Source organism: Drosophila tropicalis, unplaced genomic scaffold (genome assembly GCF_018151085.1).
Source record: "Drosophila tropicalis isolate 14030-0801.00 unplaced genomic scaffold, ASM1815108v1 contig_593, whole genome shotgun sequence".
Classification (NCBI taxonomy): domain Eukaryota; kingdom Metazoa; phylum Arthropoda; class Insecta; order Diptera; family Drosophilidae; genus Drosophila; species Drosophila tropicalis.
This window is the reverse complement of record NW_027173070.1, coordinates 19094533-19113745: the sequence shown is the minus strand read 5'-3', so window position 1 is coordinate 19113745 and position 19213 is coordinate 19094533. Positions and strand designations below refer to the sequence as shown.

General features: G+C 37.9%; 33 non-coding genes and 3 pseudogenes across 33 annotated transcripts; all 36 read left to right on the top strand.

Moving 5' to 3' along the window:
- The first annotated feature begins 118 nt into the window (after nucleotides 1-118).
- LOC137578500 (5S ribosomal RNA) lies at nucleotides 119-237 on the top strand. Its single transcript, XR_011032700.1, has one exon. It is a non-coding gene; the product is annotated as a 5S ribosomal RNA (ribosomal RNA).
- Nucleotides 238-650: 413 nt separating this feature from the next.
- LOC137578499 (5S ribosomal RNA) lies at nucleotides 651-769 on the top strand. The gene has a single exon (XR_011032699.1). It is a non-coding gene; the product is annotated as a 5S ribosomal RNA (ribosomal RNA).
- A 406-nt stretch (nucleotides 770-1175) lies between these two features.
- On the top strand, nucleotides 1176-1294 carry LOC137578498 (5S ribosomal RNA). Its single transcript, XR_011032698.1, has one exon. It is a non-coding gene; the product is annotated as a 5S ribosomal RNA (ribosomal RNA).
- A 414-nt stretch (nucleotides 1295-1708) lies between these two features.
- On the top strand, nucleotides 1709-1827 carry LOC137578497 (5S ribosomal RNA). Its single transcript, XR_011032697.1, has one exon. It is a non-coding gene; the product is annotated as a 5S ribosomal RNA (ribosomal RNA).
- A 405-nt stretch (nucleotides 1828-2232) lies between these two features.
- Nucleotides 2233-2351, top strand: LOC137578496 (5S ribosomal RNA). The gene has a single exon (XR_011032696.1). It is a non-coding gene; the product is annotated as a 5S ribosomal RNA (ribosomal RNA).
- Nucleotides 2352-2765: 414 nt separating this feature from the next.
- Nucleotides 2766-2884, top strand: LOC137578493 (5S ribosomal RNA). The gene has a single exon (XR_011032694.1). It is a non-coding gene; the product is annotated as a 5S ribosomal RNA (ribosomal RNA).
- Nucleotides 2885-3298: 414 nt separating this feature from the next.
- On the top strand, nucleotides 3299-3417 carry LOC137578492 (5S ribosomal RNA). The gene has a single exon (XR_011032693.1). It is a non-coding gene; the product is annotated as a 5S ribosomal RNA (ribosomal RNA).
- A 416-nt stretch (nucleotides 3418-3833) lies between these two features.
- Nucleotides 3834-3952, top strand: LOC137578491 (5S ribosomal RNA). Its single transcript, XR_011032692.1, has one exon. It is a non-coding gene; the product is annotated as a 5S ribosomal RNA (ribosomal RNA).
- A 407-nt stretch (nucleotides 3953-4359) lies between these two features.
- On the top strand, nucleotides 4360-4478 carry LOC137578490 (5S ribosomal RNA). The gene has a single exon (XR_011032691.1). It is a non-coding gene; the product is annotated as a 5S ribosomal RNA (ribosomal RNA).
- Nucleotides 4479-4893: 415 nt separating this feature from the next.
- On the top strand, nucleotides 4894-5012 carry LOC137578489 (5S ribosomal RNA). Its single transcript, XR_011032690.1, has one exon. It is a non-coding gene; the product is annotated as a 5S ribosomal RNA (ribosomal RNA).
- A 406-nt stretch (nucleotides 5013-5418) lies between these two features.
- LOC137578488 (5S ribosomal RNA) lies at nucleotides 5419-5537 on the top strand. Its single transcript, XR_011032689.1, has one exon. It is a non-coding gene; the product is annotated as a 5S ribosomal RNA (ribosomal RNA).
- Nucleotides 5538-5951: 414 nt separating this feature from the next.
- On the top strand, nucleotides 5952-6070 carry LOC137578487 (5S ribosomal RNA). Its single transcript, XR_011032688.1, has one exon. It is a non-coding gene; the product is annotated as a 5S ribosomal RNA (ribosomal RNA).
- Nucleotides 6071-6484: 414 nt separating this feature from the next.
- LOC137578486 (5S ribosomal RNA) lies at nucleotides 6485-6603 on the top strand. The gene has a single exon (XR_011032687.1). It is a non-coding gene; the product is annotated as a 5S ribosomal RNA (ribosomal RNA).
- Nucleotides 6604-7018: 415 nt separating this feature from the next.
- On the top strand, nucleotides 7019-7137 carry LOC137578485 (5S ribosomal RNA). Its single transcript, XR_011032686.1, has one exon. It is a non-coding gene; the product is annotated as a 5S ribosomal RNA (ribosomal RNA).
- A 407-nt stretch (nucleotides 7138-7544) lies between these two features.
- Nucleotides 7545-7663, top strand: LOC137578484 (5S ribosomal RNA). The gene has a single exon (XR_011032685.1). It is a non-coding gene; the product is annotated as a 5S ribosomal RNA (ribosomal RNA).
- A 415-nt stretch (nucleotides 7664-8078) lies between these two features.
- Nucleotides 8079-8197, top strand: LOC137578482 (5S ribosomal RNA). The gene has a single exon (XR_011032683.1). It is a non-coding gene; the product is annotated as a 5S ribosomal RNA (ribosomal RNA).
- Nucleotides 8198-8603: 406 nt separating this feature from the next.
- Nucleotides 8604-8722, top strand: LOC137578481 (5S ribosomal RNA). The gene has a single exon (XR_011032682.1). It is a non-coding gene; the product is annotated as a 5S ribosomal RNA (ribosomal RNA).
- A 414-nt stretch (nucleotides 8723-9136) lies between these two features.
- On the top strand, nucleotides 9137-9255 carry LOC137578480 (5S ribosomal RNA). The gene has a single exon (XR_011032681.1). It is a non-coding gene; the product is annotated as a 5S ribosomal RNA (ribosomal RNA).
- A 406-nt stretch (nucleotides 9256-9661) lies between these two features.
- Nucleotides 9662-9780, top strand: LOC137578478 (5S ribosomal RNA). Its single transcript, XR_011032680.1, has one exon. It is a non-coding gene; the product is annotated as a 5S ribosomal RNA (ribosomal RNA).
- A 414-nt stretch (nucleotides 9781-10194) lies between these two features.
- On the top strand, nucleotides 10195-10313 carry LOC137578477 (5S ribosomal RNA). The gene has a single exon (XR_011032679.1). It is a non-coding gene; the product is annotated as a 5S ribosomal RNA (ribosomal RNA).
- A 413-nt stretch (nucleotides 10314-10726) lies between these two features.
- Nucleotides 10727-10845, top strand: LOC137578476 (5S ribosomal RNA). Its single transcript, XR_011032678.1, has one exon. It is a non-coding gene; the product is annotated as a 5S ribosomal RNA (ribosomal RNA).
- Nucleotides 10846-11251: 406 nt separating this feature from the next.
- Nucleotides 11252-11370, top strand: LOC137578475 (5S ribosomal RNA). The gene has a single exon (XR_011032677.1). It is a non-coding gene; the product is annotated as a 5S ribosomal RNA (ribosomal RNA).
- A 415-nt stretch (nucleotides 11371-11785) lies between these two features.
- On the top strand, nucleotides 11786-11904 carry LOC137578474 (5S ribosomal RNA). Its single transcript, XR_011032676.1, has one exon. It is a non-coding gene; the product is annotated as a 5S ribosomal RNA (ribosomal RNA).
- Nucleotides 11905-12310: 406 nt separating this feature from the next.
- Nucleotides 12311-12429, top strand: LOC137578473 (5S ribosomal RNA). Its single transcript, XR_011032675.1, has one exon. It is a non-coding gene; the product is annotated as a 5S ribosomal RNA (ribosomal RNA).
- A 413-nt stretch (nucleotides 12430-12842) lies between these two features.
- LOC137578472 (5S ribosomal RNA) lies at nucleotides 12843-12961 on the top strand. Its single transcript, XR_011032674.1, has one exon. It is a non-coding gene; the product is annotated as a 5S ribosomal RNA (ribosomal RNA).
- A 415-nt stretch (nucleotides 12962-13376) lies between these two features.
- Nucleotides 13377-13495, top strand: LOC137578470 (5S ribosomal RNA). The gene has a single exon (XR_011032672.1). It is a non-coding gene; the product is annotated as a 5S ribosomal RNA (ribosomal RNA).
- A 414-nt stretch (nucleotides 13496-13909) lies between these two features.
- Nucleotides 13910-14029, top strand: LOC137578432 (5S ribosomal RNA; annotated as a pseudogene).
- A 407-nt stretch (nucleotides 14030-14436) lies between these two features.
- On the top strand, nucleotides 14437-14555 carry LOC137578425 (5S ribosomal RNA). Its single transcript, XR_011032637.1, has one exon. It is a non-coding gene; the product is annotated as a 5S ribosomal RNA (ribosomal RNA).
- Nucleotides 14556-14970: 415 nt separating this feature from the next.
- Nucleotides 14971-15089, top strand: LOC137578469 (5S ribosomal RNA). Its single transcript, XR_011032671.1, has one exon. It is a non-coding gene; the product is annotated as a 5S ribosomal RNA (ribosomal RNA).
- A 416-nt stretch (nucleotides 15090-15505) lies between these two features.
- On the top strand, nucleotides 15506-15624 carry LOC137578468 (5S ribosomal RNA). The gene has a single exon (XR_011032670.1). It is a non-coding gene; the product is annotated as a 5S ribosomal RNA (ribosomal RNA).
- Nucleotides 15625-16041: 417 nt separating this feature from the next.
- Nucleotides 16042-16161, top strand: LOC137578431 (5S ribosomal RNA; annotated as a pseudogene).
- A 415-nt stretch (nucleotides 16162-16576) lies between these two features.
- On the top strand, nucleotides 16577-16697 carry LOC137578434 (5S ribosomal RNA; annotated as a pseudogene).
- A 414-nt stretch (nucleotides 16698-17111) lies between these two features.
- Nucleotides 17112-17230, top strand: LOC137578467 (5S ribosomal RNA). The gene has a single exon (XR_011032669.1). It is a non-coding gene; the product is annotated as a 5S ribosomal RNA (ribosomal RNA).
- A 414-nt stretch (nucleotides 17231-17644) lies between these two features.
- Nucleotides 17645-17763, top strand: LOC137578464 (5S ribosomal RNA). Its single transcript, XR_011032666.1, has one exon. It is a non-coding gene; the product is annotated as a 5S ribosomal RNA (ribosomal RNA).
- A 416-nt stretch (nucleotides 17764-18179) lies between these two features.
- Nucleotides 18180-18298, top strand: LOC137578451 (5S ribosomal RNA). The gene has a single exon (XR_011032655.1). It is a non-coding gene; the product is annotated as a 5S ribosomal RNA (ribosomal RNA).
- A 414-nt stretch (nucleotides 18299-18712) lies between these two features.
- LOC137578440 (5S ribosomal RNA) lies at nucleotides 18713-18831 on the top strand. Its single transcript, XR_011032644.1, has one exon. It is a non-coding gene; the product is annotated as a 5S ribosomal RNA (ribosomal RNA).
- The last annotated feature ends 382 nt before the right edge of the window (nucleotides 18832-19213 follow it).

Genomic DNA, 19213 nt, shown 5'->3' with positions numbered 1-19213 from the left:
CTCGGACTCTTTTTGCATCCGTCAAATACAAAGTGAGATACAGAGTCAGATACAAAACGCAAAGGAGCATCAGGTGGCAATAAGGCATATAAAACCCTGCAACAGACTAGCGTATCTCGCCAACGACCATACTACGTTGAATACATCGGTTCTCGTCCGATCACCGAAATTAAGCAACGTCGGGCGCGGTTAGTACTTAGATGGGGGACCGCTTGGGAACACCGCGTGTTGTTGGCATCCCAACAATCTTTTTTACATTTATTTTTTGCGAAAGATACTTTGTCATATTCCCAACCCAATTGGCGTATGGGTTATATTTTTCTTTGCCACCATCTAACTAATAGACCCCTTTTTTTTTTGTAGCAATTTCAATTTGTATTTTGTAGTTAATATTTTGTATTTTTTCTGTGATAGGAATATAAAGAGTTTAAATTTTTCTTAGTTTACTTTGTATTTTCATCAATTTCATTTTAGTTGGCAGTCATTCAATGACCTAAAATGAACCAAAAATCAAGACAATCCTGTATTAGCGTCTCGGACTCTTTTGCATCCGTCAAATACAAAGTGAGATACAGAGTCAGATACAAAACGCAAAGGAGCATCAGGTGGCCATAAGGCATATAAAACCCTGCAACAGACTAGCGTATCTCGCCAACGACCATACTACGTTGAATACATCGGTTCTCGTCCGATCACCGAAATTAAGCAACGTCGGGCGCGGTTAGTACTTAGATGGGGGACCGCTTGGGAACACCGCGTGTTGTTGGCATCCCAACAATCTTTTTTACATTTATTTTTTGCGAAAGATACTTTTTCATATTTCCAACCCAATTGGCGTATGGGTTATATTTTTCTTTGTCACAAAATAACTAATAGACCCCTTTTTTTTGTAGCAATTTCTATTTGTATTTTGCATTTTATATTCGTTTCTGTCATAGGAACATAAAGAGTTTAAATTTTCCTTAGTTTACTTTGTAGTTTCCATCAATTTCACTTTAGTTGGCAGTCATTCAATGACCTAAAATGCACCAAAAATCAAGACAATCCTGTATTAGCGTCTAGGACTCTTTTGCATCCGTCAGATACAAAGTGAGATACAGAGTCAGATACAAAACGCAATGGAGCATCAGGTGGCCATAAGGCATATAAAACCCTGCAACAGACTAGCGTATCTCGCCAACGACCATACTACGTTGAATACATCGGTTCTCGTCCGATCACCGAAATTAAGCAACGTCGGGCGCGGTTAGTACTTAGATGGGGGACCGCTTGGGAACACCGCGTGTTGTTGGCATCCCAACAATCTTTTTTACATTTATTTTTTGCGAAAGATACTTTGTCATATTCCCAACCCAATTGGCGTATGGGTTATATTTTTCTTTGCCACCATCTAACTAATAGACCCCTTTTTTTTGTTGTAGCAATTTCAATTTGTATTTTGTAGTTAATATTTTGTATTTTTTCTGTGATAGGAATATAAAGAGTTTAAATTTTTCTTAGTTTACTTTGTATTTTCATCAATTTCATTTTAGTTGGCAGTCATTCAATGACCTAAAATGCACCAAAAATCAAGACAATCCTGTATTAGCGTCTAGGACTCTTTTGCATCCGTCAGATACAAAGTCAGCTACAGAGTCAGATACAAAACGCAAAGGAGCATCAGGTGGCCATAAGGCATATAAAACCCTGCAACAGACTAGCGTATCTCGCCAACGACCATACTACGTTGAATACATCGGTTCTCGTCCGATCACCGAAATTAAGCAACGTCGGGCGCGGTTAGTACTTAGATGGGGGACCGCTTGGGAACACCGCGTGTTGTTGGCATCCCAACAATCTTTTTTACATTTATTTTTTGCGAAAGATACTTTTTCATATTTCCAACCCAATTGGCGTATGGGTTATATTTTTCTTTGTCACAAAATAACTAATAGACCCCTTTTTTTGTAGCAATTTCTATTTGTATTTTGCATTTTATATTCGTTTCTGTCATAGGAACATAAAGAGTTTAAATTTTCCTTAGTTTACTTTGTAGTTTCCATCAATTTCACTTTAGTTGGCAGTCATTCAATGACCTAAAATGCACCAAAAATCAAGACAATCCTGTATTAGCGTCTAGGACTCTTTTGCATCCGTCAGATACAAAGTGAGATACAGAGTCAGATACAAAACGCAATGGAGCATCAGGTGGCCATAAGGCATATAAAACCCTGCAACAGACTAGCGTATCTCGCCAACGACCATACTACGTTGAATACATCGGTTCTCGTCCGATCACCGAAATTAAGCAACGTCGGGCGCGGTTAGTACTTAGATGGGGGACCGCTTGGGAACACCGCGTGTTGTTGGCATCCCAACAATCTTTTTTACATTTATTTTTTGCGAAAGATACTTTGTCATATTCCCAACCCAATTGGCGTATGGGTTATATTTTTCTTTGCCACCATCTAACTAATAGACCCCTTTTTTTTGTTGTAGCAATTTCAATTTGTATTTTGTAGTTAATATTTTGTATTTTTTCTGTGATAGGAATATAAAGAGTTTAAATTTTTCTTAGTTTACTTTGTATTTTCATCAATTTCATTTTAGTTGGCAGTCATTCAATGACCTAAAATGCACCAAAAATCAAGACAATCCTGTATTAGCGTCTAGGACTCTTTTGCATCCGTCAGATACAAAGTCAGCTACAGAGTCAGATACAAAACGCAAAGGAGCATCAGGTGGCCATAAGGCATATAAAACCCTGCAACAGACTAGCGTATCTCGCCAACGACCATACTACGTTGAATACATCGGTTCTCGTCCGATCACCGAAATTAAGCAACGTCGGGCGCGGTTAGTACTTAGATGGGGGACCGCTTGGGAACACCGCGTGTTGTTGGCATCCCAACAATCTTTTTTACATTTATTTTTTGCGAAAGATACTTTGTCATATTCCCAACCCAATTGGCGTATGGGTTATATTTTTCTTTGCCACCATCTAACTAATAGACCCCATTTTTTTGTTGTAGCAATTTCAATTTGTATTATGTAGTTAATATTTTGTATTTTTTCTGTGATAGGAATATAAAGAGTTTAAATTTTTCTTAGTTTACTTTGTATTTTCATCAATTTCATTTTAGTTGGCAGTCATTCAATGACCTAAAATGAACCAAAAATCAAGACAATCCTGTATTAGCGTCTCGGACTCTTTTGCATCCGTCAAATACAAAGTGAGATACAGAGTCAGATACAAAACGCAAAGGAGCATCAGGTGGCCATAAGGCATATAAAACCCTGCAACAGACTAACGTATCTCGCCAACGACCATACTACGTTGAATACATCGGTTCTCGTCCGATCACCGAAATTAAGCAACGTCGGGCGCGGTTAGTACTTAGATGGGGGACCGCTTGGGAACACCGCGTGTTGTTGGCATCCCAACAATCTTTTTTACATTTATTTTTTGCGAAAGATACTTTGTCATATTCCCAACCCAATTGGCGTATGGGTTATATTTTTCTTTGCCACCATCTAACTAATAGACCCCTTTTTTTTTGTTGTAGCAATTTCAATTTGTATTTTGTAGTTAATATTTTGTATTTTTTCTGTGATAGGAATATAAAGAGTTTAAATTTTTCTTAGTTTACTTTGTATTTTCATCAATTTCATTTTAGTTGGCAGTCATTCAATGACCTAAAATGCACCAAAAATCAAGACAATCCTGTATTAGCGTCTAGGACTCTTTTTGCATCCGTCAGATACAAAGTCAGCTACAGAGTCAGATACAAAACGCAAAGGAGCATCAGGTGGCCATAAGGCATATAAAACCCTGCAACAGACTAGCGTATCTCGCCAACGACCATACTACGTTGAATACATCGGTTCTCGTCCGATCACCGAAATTAAGCAACGTCGGGCGCGGTTAGTACTTAGATGGGGGACCGCTTGGGAACACCGCGTGTTGTTGGCATCCCAACAATCTTTTTTACATTTATTTTTTGCGAAAGATACTTTTTCATATTTCCAACCCAATTGGCGTATGGGTTATATTTTTCTTTGTCACAAAATAACTAATAGACCCCTTTTTTTTGTAGCAATTTCTATTTGTATTTTGCATTTTATATTCGTTTCTGTCATAGGAACATAAAGAGTTTAAATTTTCCTTAGTTTACTTTGTAGTTTCCATCAATTTCACTTTAGTTGGCAGTCATTCAATGACCTAAAATGCACCAAAAATCAAGACAATCCTGTATTAGCGTCTAGGACTCTTTTTGCATCCGTCAGATACAAAGTGAGATACAGAGTCAGATACAAAACGCAATGGAGCATCAGGTGGCCATAAGGCATATAAAACCCTGCAACAGACTAGCGTATCTCGCCAACGACCATACTACGTTGAATACATCGGTTCTCGTCCGATCACCGAAATTAAGCAACGTCGGGCGCGGTTAGTACTTAGATGGGGGACCGCTTGGGAACACCGCGTGTTGTTGGCATCCCAACAATCTTTTTTACATTTATTTTTTGCGAAAGATACTTTGTCATATTCCCAACCCAATTGGCGTATGGGTTATATTTTTCTTTGCCACCATCTAACTAATAGACCCCTTTTTTTTTGTTGTAGCAATTTCAATTTGTATTTTGTAGTTAATATTTTGTATTTTTTCTGTGATAGGAATATAAAGAGTTTAAATTTTTCTTAGTTTACTTTGTATTTTCATCAATTTCATTTTAGTTGGCAGTCATTCAATGACCTAAAATGAACCAAAAATCAAGACAATCCTGTATTAGCGTCTCGGACTCTTTTGCATCCGTCAAATACAAAGTGAGATACAGAGTCAGATACAAAACGCAAAGGAGCATCAGGTGGCCATAAGGCATATAAAACCCTGCAACAGACTAGCGTATCTCGCCAACGACCATACTACGTTGAATACATCGGTTCTCGTCCGATCACCGAAATTAAGCAACGTCGGGCGCGGTTAGTACTTAGATGGGGGACCGCTTGGGAACACCGCGTGTTGTTGGCATCCCAACAATCTTTTTTACATTTATTTTTTGCGAAAGATACTTTTTCATATTTCCAACCCAATTGGCGTATGGGTTATATTTTTCTTTGTCACAAAATAAGTAATAGACCCCTTTTTTTTGTAGCAATTTCTATTTGTATTTTGCATTTTATATTCGTTTCTGTCATAGGAACATAAAGAGTTTAAATTTTCCTTAGTTTACTTTGTAGTTTCCATCAATTTCACTTTAGTTGGCAGTCATTCAATGACCTAAAATGCACCAAAAATCAAGACAATCCTGTATTAGCGTCTAGGACTCTTTTGCATCCGTCAGATACAAAGTGAGATACAGAGTCAGATACAAAACGCAATGGAGCATCAGGTGGCCATAAGGCATATAAAACCCTGCAACAGACTAGCGTATCTCGCCAACGACCATACTACGTTGAATACATCGGTTCTCGTCCGATCACCGAAATTAAGCAACGTCGGGCGCGGTTAGTACTTAGATGGGGGACCGCTTGGGAACACCGCGTGTTGTTGGCATCCCAACAATCTTTTTTACATTTATTTTTTGCGAAAGATACTTTGTCATATTCCCAACCCAATTGGCGTATGGGTTATATTTTTCTTTGCCACCATCTAACTAATAGACCCCTTTTTTTTGTTGTAGCAATTTCAATTTGTATTTTGTAGTTAATATTTTGTATTTTTTCTGTGATAGGAATATAAAGAGTTTAAATTTTTCTTAGTTTACTTTGTATTTTCATCAATTTCATTTTAGTTGGCAGTCATTCAATGACCTAAAATGCACCAAAAATCAAGACAATCCTGTATTAGCGTCTAGGACTCTTTTGCATCCGTCAGATACAAAGTCAGCTACAGAGTCAGATACAAAACGCAAAGGAGCATCAGGTGGCCATAAGGCATATAAAACCCTGCAACAGACTAGCGTATCTCGCCAACGACCATACTACGTTGAATACATCGGTTCTCGTCCGATCACCGAAATTAAGCAACGTCGGGCGCGGTTAGTACTTAGATGGGGGACCGCTTGGGAACACCGCGTGTTGTTGGCATCCCAACAATCTTTTTTACATTTATTTTTTGCGAAAGATACTTTGTCATATTCCCAACCCAATTGGCGTATGGGTTATATTTTTCTTTGCCACCATCTAACTAATAGACCCCATTTTTTTGTTGTAGCAATTTCAATTTGTATTATGTAGTTAATATTTTGTATTTTTTCTGTGATAGGAATATAAAGAGTTTAAATTTTTCTTAGTTTACTTTGTATTTTCATCAATTTCATTTTAGTTGGCAGTCATTCAATGACCTAAAATGAACCAAAAATCAAGACAATCCTGTATTAGCGTCTCGGACTCTTTTGCATCCGTCAAATACAAAGTGAGATACAGAGTCAGATACAAAACGCAAAGGAGCATCAGGTGGCCATAAGGCATATAAAACCCTGCAACAGACTAACGTATCTCGCCAACGACCATACTACGTTGAATACATCGGTTCTCGTCCGATCACCGAAATTAAGCAACGTCGGGCGCGGTTAGTACTTAGATGGGGGACCGCTTGGGAACACCGCGTGTTGTTGGCATCCCAACAATCTTTTTTACATTTATTTTTTGCGAAAGATACTTTGTCATATTCCCAACCCAATTGGCGTATGGGTTATATTTTTCTTTGCCACCATCTAACTAATAGACCCCTTTTTTTTGTTGTAGCAATTTCAATTTGTATTTTGTAGTTAATATTTTGTATTTTTTCTGTGATAGGAATATAAAGAGTTTAAATTTTTCTTAGTTTACTTTGTATTTTCATCAATTTCATTTTAGTTGGCAGTCATTCAATGACCTAAAATGCACCAAAAATCAAGACAATCCTGTATTAGCGTCTAGGACTCTTTTTGCATCCGTCAGATACAAAGTCAGCTACAGAGTCAGATACAAAACGCAAAGGAGCATCAGGTGGCCATAAGGCATATAAAACCCTGCAACAGACTAGCGTATCTCGCCAACGACCATACTACGTTGAATACATCGGTTCTCGTCCGATCACCGAAATTAAGCAACGTCGGGCGCGGTTAGTACTTAGATGGGGGACCGCTTGGGAACACCGCGTGTTGTTGGCATCCCAACAATCTTTTTTACATTTATTTTTTGCGAAAGATACTTTTTCATATTTCCAACCCAATTGGCGTATGGGTTATATTTTTTCTTTGTCACAAAATAACTAATAGACCCCTTTTTTTTGTAGCAATTTCTATTTGTATTTTGCATTTTATATTCGTTTCTGTCATAGGAACATAAAGAGTTTAAATTTTCCTTAGTTTACTTTGTAGTTTCCATCAATTTCACTTTAGTTGGCAGTCATTCAATGACCTAAAATGCACCAAAAATCAAGACAATCCTGTATTAGCGTCTAGGACTCTTTTGCATCCGTCAGATACAAAGTGAGATACAGAGTCAGATACAAAACGCAATGGAGCATCAGGTGGCCATAAGGCATATAAAACCCTGCAACAGACTAGCGTATCTCGCCAACGACCATACTACGTTGAATACATCGGTTCTCGTCCGATCACCGAAATTAAGCAACGTCGGGCGCGGTTAGTACTTAGATGGGGGACCGCTTGGGAACACCGCGTGTTGTTGGCATCCCAACAATCTTTTTTACATTTATTTTTTGCGAAAGATACTTTGTCATATTCCCAACCCAATTGGCGTATGGGTTATATTTTTCTTTGCCACCATCTAACTAATAGACCCCTTTTTTTTTGTTGTAGCAATTTCAATTTGTATTTTGTAGTTAATATTTTGTATTTTTTCTGTGATAGGAATATAAAGAGTTTAAATTTTTCTTAGTTTACTTTGTATTTTCATCAATTTCATTTTAGTTGGCAGTCATTCAATGACCTAAAATGCACCAAAAATCAAGACAATCCTGTATTAGCGTCTAGGACTCTTTTGCATCCGTCAGATACAAAGTCAGCTACAGAGTCAGATACAAAACGCAAAGGAGCATCAGGTGGCCATAAGGCATATAAAACCCTGCAACAGACTAGCGTATCTCGCCAACGACCATACTACGTTGAATACATCGGTTCTCGTCCGATCACCGAAATTAAGCAACGTCGGGCGCGGTTAGTACTTAGATGGGGGACCGCTTGGGAACACCGCGTGTTGTTGGCATCCCAACAATCTTTTTTACATTTATTTTTTGCGAAAGATACTTTTTCATATTTCCAACCCAATTGGCGTATGGGTTATATTTTTCTTTGTCACAAAATAACTAATAGACCCCTTTTTTTTGTAGCAATTTCTATTTGTATTTTGCATTTTATATTCGTTTCTGTCATAGGAACATAAAGAGTTTAAATTTTCCTTAGTTTACTTTGTAGTTTCCATCAATTTCACTTTAGTTGGCAGTCATTCAATGACCTAAAATGCACCAAAAATCAAGACAATCCTGTATTAGCGTCTAGGACTCTTTTGCATCCGTCAGATACAAAGTGAGATACAGAGTCAGATACAAAACGCAATGGAGCATCAGGTGGCCATAAGGCATATAAAACCCTGCAACAGACTAGCGTATCTCGCCAACGACCATACTACGTTGAATACATCGGTTCTCGTCCGATCACCGAAATTAAGCAACGTCGGGCGCGGTTAGTACTTAGATGGGGGACCGCTTGGGAACACCGCGTGTTGTTGGCATCCCAACAATCTTTTTTACATTTATTTTTTGCGAATGATACTTTGTCATATTCCCAACCCAATTGGCGTATGGGTTATATTTTTCTTTGCCACCATCTAACTAATAGACCCCTTTTTTTTGTTGTAGCAATTTCAATTTGTATTTTGTAGTTAATATTTTGTATTTTTTCTGTGATAGGAATATAAAGAGTTTAAATTTTTCTTAGTTTACTTTGTATTTTCATCAATTTCACTTTAGTTGGCAGTCATTCAATGACCTAAAATGCACCAAAAATCAAGACAATCCTGTATTAGCGTCTAGGACTCTTTTGCATCCGTCAGATACAAAGTCAGCTACAGAGTCAGATACAAAACGCAAAGGAGCATCAGGTGGCCATAAGGCATATAAAACCCTGCAACAGACTAGCGTATCTCGCCAACGACCATACTACGTTGAATACATCGGTTCTCGTCCGATCACCGAAATTAAGCAACGTCGGGCGCGGTTAGTACTTAGATGGGGGACCGCTTGGGAACACCGCGTGTTGTTGGCATCCCAACAATCTTTTTTACATTTATTTTTTGCGAAAGATACTTTTTCATATTTCCAACCCAATTGGCGTATGGGTTATATTTTTCTTTGTCACAAAATAACTAATAGACCCCTTTTTTTTGTAGCAATTTCTATTTGTATTTTGCATTTTATATTCGTTTCTGTCATAGGAACATAAAGAGTTTAAATTTTCCTTAGTTTACTTTGTAGTTTCCATCAATTTCACTTTAGTTGGCAGTCATTGAATGACCTAAAATGCACCAAAAATCAAGACAATCCTGTATTAGCGTCTAGGACTCTTTTGCATCCGTCAGATACAAAGTGAGATACAGAGTCAGATACAAAACGCAATGGAGCATCAGGTGGCCATAAGGCATATAAAACCCTGCAACAGACTAGCGTATCTCGCCAACGACCATACTACGTTGAATACATCGGTTCTCGTCCGATCACCGAAATTAAGCAACGTCGGGCGCGGTTAGTACTTAGATGGGGGACCGCTTGGGAACACCGCGTGTTGTTGGCATCCCAACAATCTTTTTTACATTTTTTTTTTGCGAAAGATACTTTGTCATATTCCCAACCCAATTGGCGTATGGGCTATATTTTTCTTTGCCACCATCTAACTAATAGACCCCTTTTTTTTGTTGTAGCAATTTCAATTTGTATTTTGTAGTTAATATTTTGTATTTTTTCTGTGATAGGAATATAAAGAGTTTAAATTTTTCTTAGTTTACTTTGTATTTTCATCAATTTCATTTTAGTTGGCAGTCATTCAATGACCTAAAATGAACCAAAAATCAAGACAATCCTGTATTAGCGTCTCGGACTCTTTTGCATCCGTCAAAAACAAAGTGAGATACAGAGTCAGATACAAAACGCAAAGGAGCATCAGGTGGCCAAAAGGCATATAAAACCCTGCAACAGACTAGCGTATCTCGCCAACGACCATACTACGTTGAATACATCGGTTCTCGTCCGATCACCGAAATTAAGCAACGTCGGGCGCGGTTAGTACTTAGATGGGGGACCGCTTGGGAACACCGCGTGTTGTTGGCATCCCAATAATCTTTTTTACATTTATTTTTTGCGAATGATACTTTGTCATATTCCCAACCCAATTGGCGTATGGGTTATATTTTTCTTTGCCACCATCTAACTAATAGACCCCTTTTTTTGTTGTAGCAATTTCAATTTGTATTTTGTAGTTAATATTTTGTATTTTTTCTGTGATAGGAATATAAAGAGTTTAAATTTTTCTTAGTTTACTTTGTATTTTCATCAATTTCACTTTAGTTGGCAGTCATTCAATGACCTAAAATGCACCAAAAATCAAGACAATCCTGTATTAGCGTCTAGGACTCTTTTGCATCCGTCAGATACAAAGTCAGCTACAGAGTCAGATACAAAACGCAAAGGAGCATCAGGTGGCCATAAGGCATATAAAACCCTGCAACAGACTAGCGTATCTCGCCAACGACCATACTACGTTGAATACATCGGTTCTCGTCCGATCACCGAAATTAAGCAACGTCGGGCGCGGTTAGTACTTAGATGGGGGACCGCTTGGGAACACCGCGTGTTGTTGGCATCCCAACAATCTTTTTTACATTTATTTTTTGCGAAAGATACTTTTTCATATTTCCAACCCAATTGGCGTATGGGTTATATTTTTCTTTGTCACAAAATAACTAATAGACCCCTTTTTTTTGTAGCAATTTCTATTTGTATTTTGCATTTTATATTCGTTTCTGTCATAGGAACATAAAGAGTTTAAATTTTCCTTAGTTTACTTTGTAGTTTCCATCAATTTCACTTTAGTTGGCAGTCATTGAATGACCTAAAATGCACCAAAAATCAAGACAATCCTGTATTAGCGTCTAGGACTCTTTTGCATCCGTCAGATACAAAGTGAGATACAGAGTCAGATACAAAACGCAATGGAGCATCAGGTGGCCATAAGGCATATAAAACCCTGCAACAGACTAGCGTATCTCGCCAACGACCATACTACGTTGAATACATCGGTTCTCGTCCGATCACCGAAATTAAGCAACGTCGGGCGCGGTTAGTACTTAGATGGGGGACCGCTTGGGAACACCGCGTGTTGTTGGCATCCCAACAATCTTTTTTACATTTATTTTTTGCGAAAGATACTTTGTCATATTCCCAACCCAATTGGCGTATGGGTTATATTTTTCTTTGCCACCATCTAACTAATAGACCCCTTTTTTTTTGTTGTAGCAATTTCAATTTGTATTTTGTAGTTAATATTTTGTATTTTTTCTGTGATAGGAATATAAAGAGTTTAAATTTTTCTTAGTTTACTTTGTATTTTCATCAATTTCATTTTAGTTGGCAGTCATTCAATGACCTAAAATGCACCAAAAATCAAGACAATCCTGTATTAGCGTCTAGGACTCTTTTGCATCCGTCAGATACAAAGTCAGCTACAGAGTCAGATACAAAACGCAAAGGAGCATCAGGTGGCCATAAGGCATATAAAACCCTGCAACAGACTAGCGTATCTCGCCAACGACCATACTACGTTGAATACATCGGTTCTCGTCCGATCACCGAAATTAAGCAACGTCGGGCGCGGTTAGTACTTAGATGGGGGACCGCTTGGGAACACCGCGTGTTGTTGGCATCCCAACAATCTTTTTTACATTTATTTTTTGCGAAAGATACTTTTTCATATTTCCAACCCAATTGGCGTATGGGTTATATTTTTCTTTGTCACAAAATAACTAATAGACCCCTTTTTTTTGTAGCAATTTCTATTTGTATTTTGCATTTTATATTCGTTTCTGTCATAGGAACATAAAGAGTTTAAATTTTCCTTAGTTTACTTTGTAGTTTCCATCAATTTCACTTTAGTTGGCAGTCATTCAATGACCTAAAATGCACCAAAAATCAAGACAATCCTGTATTAGCGTCTAGGACTCTTTTGCATCCGTCAGATACAAAGTGAGATACAGAGTCAGATACAAAACGCAATGGAGCATCAGGTGGCCATAAGGCATATAAAACCCTGCAACAGACTAGCGTATCTCGCCAACGACCATACTACGTTGAATACATCGGTTCTCGTCCGATCACCGAAATTAAGCAACGTCGGGCGCGGTTAGTACTTAGATGGGGGACCGCTTGGGAACACCGCGTGTTGTTGGCATCCCAACAATCTTTTTTACATTTATTTTTTGCGAATGATACTTTGTCATATTCCCAACCCAATTGGCGTATGGGTTATATTTTTCTTTGCCACCATCTAACTAATAGACCCCTTTTTTTGTTGTAGCAATTTCAATTTGTATTTTGTAGTTAATATTTTGTATTTTTTCTGTGATAGGAATATAAAGAGTTTAAATTTTTCTTAGTTTACTTTGTATTTTCATCAATTTCACTTTAGTTGGCAGTCATTCAATGACCTAAAATGCACCAAAAATCAAGACAATCCTGTATTAGCGTCTAGGACTCTTTTGCATCCGTCAGATACAAAGTGAGATACAGAGTCAGATACAAAACGCAATGGAGCATCAGGTGGCCATAAGGCATATAAAACCCTGCAACAGACTAGCGTATCTCGCCAACGACCATACTACGTTGAATACATCGGTTCTCGTCCGATCACCGAAATTAAGCAACGTCGGGCGCGGTTAGTACTTAGATGGGGGACCGCTTGGGAACACCGCGTGTTGTTGGCATCCCAACAATCTTTTTTACATTTATTTTTTGCGAAAGATACTTTGTCATATTCCCAACCCAATTGGCGTATGGGTTATATTTTTCTTTGCCACCATCTAACTAATAGACCCCTTTTTTTTTGTTGTAGCAATTTCAATTTGTATTTTGTAGTTAATATTTTGTATTTTTTCTGTGATAGGAATATAAAGAGTTTAAATTTTTCTTAGTTTACTTTGTATTTTCATCAATTTCATTTTAGTTGGCAGTCATTCAATGACCTAAAATGAACCAAAAATCAAGACAATCCTGTATTAGCGTCTCGGACTCTTTTGCATCCGTCAAATACAAAGTGAGATACAGAGTCAGATACAAAACGCAAAGGAGCATCAGGTGGCAATAAGGCATATAAAACCCTGCAACAGACTAGCGTATCTCGCCAACGACCATACTACGTTGAATACATCGGTTCTCGTCCGATCACCGAAATTAAGCAACGTCGGGCGCGGTTAGTACTTAGATGGGGGACCGCTTGGGAACACCGCGTGTTGTTGGCATCCCAACAATCTTTTTTACATTTATTTTTTGCGAAAGATACTTTGTCATATTCCCAACCCAATTGGCGTATGGGTAATATTTTTCTTTGCCACCATCTAACTAATAGACCCCTTTTTTTTGTTGTAGCAATTTCAATTTGTATTTTGTAGTTAATATTTTGTATTTTTTCTGTGATAGGAATATAAAGAGTTTAAATTTTTCTTAGTTTACTTTGTATTTTCATCAATTTCATTTTAGTTGGCAGTCATTCAATGACCTAAAATGCACCAAAAATCAAGACAATCCTGTATTAGCGTCTAGGACTCTTTTGCATCCGTCAAATACAAAGTCAGCTACAGAGTCAGATACAAAACGCAAAGGAGCATCAGGTGGCCATAAGGCATATAAAACCCTGCAACAGACTAGCGTATCTCGCCAACGACCATACTACGTTGAATACATCGGTTCTCGTCCGATCACCGAAATTAAGCAACGTCGGGCGCGGTTAGTACTTAGATGGGGGGACCGCTTGGGAACACCGCGTGTTGTTGGCATCCCAACAATCTTTTTTACATATATTTTTTTGCGAAAGATACTTTGTCATATTCCCAACCCAATTGGCGTATGGGTTATATTTTTCTTTGTCACAAAATAACTAATAGACCCCTTTTTTTTGTAGCAATTTCTATTTGTATTTTGCATTTTATATTCGTTTCTGTCATAGGAACATAAAGAGTTTAAATTTTCCTTAGTTTACTTTGTAGTTTCCATCAATTTCACTTTAGTTGGCAGTCATTCAATGACCTAAAATGCACCAAAAATCAAGACAATCCTGTATTAGCGTCTAGGACTCTTTTGCATCCGTCAGATACAAAGTCAGCTACAGAGTCAGATACAAAACGCAAAGGAGCATCAGGTGGCCATAAGGCATATAAAACCCTGCAACAGACTAGCGTATCTCGCCAACGACCATACTGCGTTGAATACATCGGTTCTCGTCCGATCACCGAAATTAAGCAACGTCGGGCGCGGATAGTACTTAGATGGGGGACCGCTTGGGAACACCGCGTGTTGTTGGCATCCCAACAATCTTTTTTACATTTATTTTTTGCGAAAGATACTTTGTCATATTCCCAACCCAATTGGCGTATGGGTTATATTTTTCTTTGCCACCATCTAACTAATAGACCCCTTTTTTTTGTTGTAGCAATTTCAATTTGTATTTTGTAGTTAATATTTTGTATTTTTTTCTGTGATAGGAATATAAAGAGTTTAAATTTTTCTTAGTTTACTTTGTATTTTCATCAATTTCATTTTAGTTGGCAGTCATTCAATGACCTAAAATGCACCAAAAATCAAGACAATCCTGTATTAGCGTCTAGGACTCTTTTGCATCCGTCAGATACAAAGTCAGCTACAGAGTCAGATACAAAACGCAAAGGAGCATCAGGTGGCCATAAGGCATATAAAACCCTGCAACAGACTAGCGTATCTCGCCAACGACCATACTACGTTGAATACATCGGTTCTCGTCCGATCACCGAAATTAAGCAACGTCGGGCGCGGTTAGTACTTAGATGGGGGACCGCTTGGGAACACCGCGTGTTGTTGGCATCCCAACAATCTTTTTTACATTTATTTTTTGCGAAAGATACTTTGTCATATTCCCAACCCAATTGGCGTATGGGTTATATTTTTCTTTGTCACAAAATAACTAATAGACCCTTTCTTTTTGTTGTAGCAATTTTAATTTGTAATTTGTATTTAATAATTTGTATTTTTTTCTTTTATACGAATATTCAGAGCTTAAATTTTCCTTAGTTTACTTTGTATTTTCCATCAATTTCACTTTAGTTGGCAGTCATTCAATGACCTAAAATGAACCAAAAATCAAGACAATCCTGTATTAGCGTCTAGGACTCTTTTGCATCCGTCAGATACAAAGTCAGCTACAGAGTCAGATACAAAACGCAAAGGAGCATCAGGTGGCCATAAGGCATATAAAACCCTGCAACAGACTAGCGTATCTCGCCAACGACCATACTACGTTGAATACATCGGTTCTCGTCCGATCACCGAAATTAAGCAACGTCGGGCGCGGTTAGTACTTAGATGGGGGACCGCTTGGGAACACCGCGTGTTGTTGGCATCCCAACAATCTTTTTTACATTTATTTTTTGCGAAAGATACTTTTTCATATTTCCAACCCAATTGGCGTATGGGTTATATTTTTCTTTGCCACCATCTAACTAATAGACCCTTTCTTTTTGTTGTAGCAATTTTAATTTGTAATTTGTATGTAATAATTTGTATTTTTTTCTGTTATACGAATATTCAGAGTTTGAATTTTCCTTAGTTTACTTTGTATTTTCCATCAATTTCACTTTAGTTGGCAGTCATTCAATGACCTAAAATGAACCAAAAATCAAGACAATCCTGTATTAGCGTCTAGGACTCTTTTTGCATCCGTCAGATACAAAGTCAGCTACAGAGTCAGATACAAAACGCAAAGGAGCATCAGGTGGCCATAAGGCATATAAAACCCTGCAACAGACTAGCGTATCTCGCCAACGACCATACTACGTTGAATACATCGGTTCTCGTCCGATCACCGAAATTAAGCAACGTCGGGCGCGGTTAGTACTTAGATGGGGGGACCGCTTGGGAACACCGCGTGTTGTTGGCATCCCAACAATCTTTTTTACATTTATTTTTTGCGAAAGATACTTTGTCATATTCCCAACCCAATTGGCGTATGGGTTATATTTTTCTTTGCCACCATCTAACTAATAGACCCCTTTTTTTTGTTGTAGCAATTTCAATTTGTATTTTGTAGTTAATATTTTGTATTTTTTCTGTGATAGGAATATAAAGAGTTTACATTTTTCTTAGTTTACTTTGTATTTTCATCAATTTCACTTTAGTTGGCAGTCATTCAATGACCTAAAATGCACCAAAAATCAAGACAATCCTGTATTAGCGTCTAGGACTCTTTTTGCATCCGTCAGATACAAAGTCAGCTACAGAGTCAGATACAAAACGCAAAGGAGCATCAGGTGGCCATAAGGCATATAAAACCCTGCAACAGACTAACGTATCTCGCCAACGACCATACTACGTTGAATACATCGGTTCTCGTCCGATCACCGAAATTAAGCAACGTCGGGCGCGCGGTTAGTACTTAGATGGGGGACCGCTTGGGAACACCGCGTGTTGTTGGCATCCCAACAATCTTTTTTACATTTATTTTTTGCGAAAGATACTTTGTCATATTCCCAACCCAATTGGCGTATGGGCTATATTTTTCTTTGCCACCATCTAACTAATAGACCCCTTTTTTTTTGTTGTAGCAATTTCAATTTGTATTTTGTAGTTAATATATTGTATTTTTTCTGTGATAGGAATATAAAGAGTTTAAATTTTTCTTAGTTTACTTTGTATTTTCATCAATTTCATTTTAGTTGGCAGTCATTCAATGACCTAAAATGAACCAAAAATCAAGACAATCCTGTATTAGCGTCTCGGACTCTTTTGCATCCGTCAAATACAAAGTGAGATACAGAACAGATACAAAACGCAAAGGAGCATCAGGTGGCCATAAGGCATATAAAACCCTGCAACAGACTAGCGTATCTCGCCAACGACCATACTACGTTGAATACATCGGTTCTCGTCCGATCACCGAAATTAAGCAACGTCGGGCGCGGTTAGTACTTAGATGGGGGACCGCTTGGGAACACCGCGTGTTGTTGGCATCCCAACAATCTTTTTTACATTTATTTTTTGCGAAAGATACTTTGTCATATTCCCAACCCAATTGGCGTATGGGCTATATTTTTCTTTGCCACCATCTAACTAATAGACCCCTTTTTTTTGTTGTAGCAATTTCAATTTGTATTTTGTAGTTAATATTTTGTATTTTTTCTGTGATAGGAATATAAAGAGTTTAAATTTTTCTTAGTTTACTTTGTATTTTCATCAATTTCATTTTAGTTGGCAGTCATTCAATGACCTAAAATGAACCAAAAATCAAGACAATCCTGTATTAGCGTCTAGGACTCTTTTGCATCCGTCAGATACAAAGTCAGCTACAGAGTCAGATACAAAACGCAAAGGAGCATCAGGTGGCCATAAGGCATATAAAACCCTGCAACAGACTAGCGTATCTCGCCAACGACCATACTACGTTGAATACATCGGTTCTCGTCCGATCACCGAAATTAAGCAACGTCGGGCGCGGTTAGTACTTAGATGGGGGACCGCTTGGGAACACCGCGTGTTGTTGGCATCCCAACAATCTTTTTTACATTTATTTTTTGCGAAAGATACTTTGTCATATTCCCAACCCAATTGGCGTATGGGTTATATTTTTCTTTGCCACCATCTAACTAATAGACCCCTTTTTTTTGTTGTAGCAATTTCAATTTGTATTTTGTAGTTAATATTTTGTATTTTTTTCTTTTATACGAATATTCAGAGCTTAAATTTTCCTTAGTTTACTTTGTATTTTCCATCAATTTCATTTTAGTTGGCAGTCATTCAATGACCTAAAATGAACCAAAAATCAAGACAATCCTGTATTAGCGTCTAGGACTCTTTTGCATCCGTCAGATACAAAGTCAGCTACAGAGTCAGATACAAAACGCAAAGGAGCATCAGGTGGCCATAAGGCATATAAAACCCTGCAACAGACTAGCGTATCTCGCCAACGACCATACTACGTTGAATACATCGGTTCTCGTCCGATCACCGAAATTAAGCAACGTCGGGCGCGGTTAGTACTTAGATGGGGGACCGCTTGGGAACACCGCGTGTTGTTGGCATCCCAACAATCTTTTTTACATTTATTTTTTGCGAAAGATACTTTGTCATATTCCCAACCCAATTGGCGTATGGGTTATATTTTTCTTTGCCACCATCTAACTAATAGACCCCTTTTTTTTGTTGTAGCAATTTCAATTTGTATTTTGTAGTTAATATTTTGTATTTTTTCTGTGATAGGAATATAAAGAGTTTAAATTTTTCTTAGTTTACTTTGTATTTTCATCAATTTCATTTTAGTTGGCAGTCATTCAATGACCTAAAATGAACCAAAAATCAAGACAATCCTGTATTAGCGTCTCGGACTCTTTTGCATCCGTCAAATACAAAGTGAGATACAGAGTCAGATACAAAACGCAAAGGAGCATCAGGTGGCAATAAGGCATATAAAACCCTGCAACAGACTAGCGTATCTCGCCAACGACCATACTACGTTGAATACATCGGTTCTCGTCCGATCACCGAAATTAAGCAACGTCGGGCGCGGTTAGTACTTAGATGGGGGACCGCTTGGGAACACCGCGTGTTGTTGGCATCCCAACAATCTTTTTTACATTTATTTTTTGCGAAAGATACTTTGTCATATTCCCAACCCAATTGGCGTATGGGCTATATTTTTCTTTGCCACCATCTAACTAATAGACCCCTTTTTTTTTGTAGAGCAATTTCAATTTGTATTTTGTAGTTAATATTTTGTATTTTTTCTGTGATAGGAATATAAAGAGTTTAAATTTTTCTTAGTTTACTTTGTATTTTCATCAATTTCACTTTAGTTGGCAGTCTTTCAATGACCTAAAATGCACCAAAAATCAAGACAATCCTGTATTAGCGTCTAGGACTCTTTTGCATCCGTCAGATACAAAGTCAGCTACAGAGTCAGATACAAAACGCAAAGGAGCATCAGGTGGCCATAAGGC